Raw genomic sequence first — 2,298 nt, forward strand, 5'->3', positions numbered from 1 at the left:
TCTCAGTTCAGTTGCACAGTTCCTATACTTTAGAGTAGTGATTCTCAAAATGTGTGCCATGGCCATGGTCTCTTAGGGGCACAGACAATTGAGAGTGACCAGATGATTTAAAACCTTTTGAATATCATGACATTTGGGTAGCTTATAGGTATATGATGACCACTCCAAAAAGAGTACATGTTATAATTGTCAGATACATGACAGTACTTTGAGCACACCCTCCTATTTAAGAGAGGTGTAATTGATACATTCTTTCTCAAGCCTATTCCCTCCCTTGCAATAGTGGTAACTTGCTTCGGATGGTTAAGGGGAATCTACTTCCATACCACACTGCAAATGCCCAATCTCATCCGATCTTGGAACAGATACAGTGTTGGGCCTGGACAATAGCTGGGTGGGCGACCATCTGGGAATACTAGGTGCTGTAGATTCCTAAATACACCTTCTCAGTAAAAGGACCACCCTGGATGGCATTTCACATATATCTTTAAGCCATTTATGCAGTGAATGTATCATAACTTCTAGAAAATAATTTCACGGAACTGGAACCTGGATTGGTTCATAGAGAAAGCTTCAATAGTATATTTTTTGGGCCTTTGTTTTATAGATTACTAATGAAAGTTATGTTTTAATATATACTAATTAACTCTCTGTCTCTCAGAGTGCTCCCAACCCAGGGTACTTCTTTTTTCTTCCTATGTGCATATTAACCCGATCCATGCCGGCTAGCAAGATTTTGAGCAGGCGGGACATAATGGTCGGCATTGTGACACACATAACTACTGTACATCCCCTTTAGAGGTTGACGGATAAAAGACAGTTATCATAACGGTGATATATATATATATATATACACACACACACACACACACACACACACACACACACACACTGTATATAAATATATATTATAGTTGACACACTGAATCGCTTAAAGATGAGGAAGTAAGTGTAAAACTTTTCAATACTGGTGAGTTAAATAAGCCCTGGTCTATCCTTTAGTGGGGAATTGGGGAGATTTGATGTACAGTAGATAGGTGCATAGATGTAAGATTAGATCATCTCTGATGTACAGTAGTTGAATGTGTTTCTTAACTTTAACTCAGAGATGAAAGAGGCTGGTACTGCTGCTCTGCAAGATGTTGTAATAATTCTAATACTGACTGAAGAGGTGCACCACTATCACTGCAGTACAGAGGGCTGAGGGATACTCAGGGGCCCATTTATCATGGATTACATATTGAATGCGATTTGGGCAGGATCATATTGCAATATCCCCAGAATGTATTATTGTGCACATGCAGGGACATCCCTGCGATGTGCTGTGGTGGATGCCAGGGAAGCGTTCATCTCGAACGCACAAGCACAGTGGCCACTTCCGGGAGGGGGGGGAAGAATTTCGGTGGAGCCCTCTGCCCAGCCAGCTATGCAATATGCAGCCCATAGGCTACAATGGGCTACTGCAATCTGCAGATGGCGGTAGTTGCGGTGGCCAATATCGGGAATGTATAGTATTCTGGAAATTAGTAGATCAGGCAGCATTGCATCGGTGATGCGGCTGCGGATGGCAATAGAGAGATCGCTACAGGTATCTCCTTCTTACATTCGGGGATACATAATATTTAAGGTGTATGGAGCAACGACACCTGCAGCTGACCGTTCATACATTGCCCACAATATCAGAAGACTATCGTTGATATAGACAGGATTGCCTATATAGACAGGGGCACACATCTCCTATATACATGGGGGAGAAGATATCAGCGCACATAACGGCATTGATACCGCTTCTCCCCCATTAACAACATTTCTTACATCTACCCAATACTTCTGTACTTGATGGTGGGATTTTCACAGAAACATAATGGGACGGATGTATAAGAATGCGAGACAACTGGAGCTCCGATACTCTGGATGAACTTGCACATTTTTTTAAAGCAGCAAACATTTACAAGGCAAAACCAGGTTGGTTTTGCCTTGTAAATGTTTGCTGCTTTAAAAAAAACGTACAAGTGCGGACGAAGTCTCGGAGCTCCGGCCGTCTGGCATTCCAATACATCCAGCCCAATATATTTTTATATTCTTAAGGTCCATACACACTTAACGATAAAATGAGCGACGTCGCTCATTTTCCCCCTCCTTGAGCGACATCGCTCATTTTATCGTGAAGTGTGTATGCCGCCAGCGACGACATATGCGCGGCCCCGCGGGTCGGCAACGATCGTTGCTGTCGGTAGGGCATGCATGAAGGATGTGGACTGTCGTCCACGACCTTCATGCAGGGCTGGCAGGGGCGTG

The 2,298-nt window shown here is 43.5% G+C and overlaps 1 pseudogene; it reads left to right on the forward strand.

Annotated features, from left to right (window-relative positions):
• The first annotated feature begins 312 nt into the window (after window positions 1-312).
• Window positions 313-431, forward strand: LOC134964752 (5S ribosomal RNA; annotated as a pseudogene).
• Window positions 432-2,298: the final 1,867 nt, after the last annotated feature.

The sequence above is a fragment of the Pseudophryne corroboree genome, chromosome 9, assembly GCF_028390025.1.
Source record: "Pseudophryne corroboree isolate aPseCor3 chromosome 9, aPseCor3.hap2, whole genome shotgun sequence".
In the NCBI taxonomy this organism is placed as follows: Eukaryota; Metazoa; Chordata; class Amphibia; order Anura; family Myobatrachidae; genus Pseudophryne; species Pseudophryne corroboree.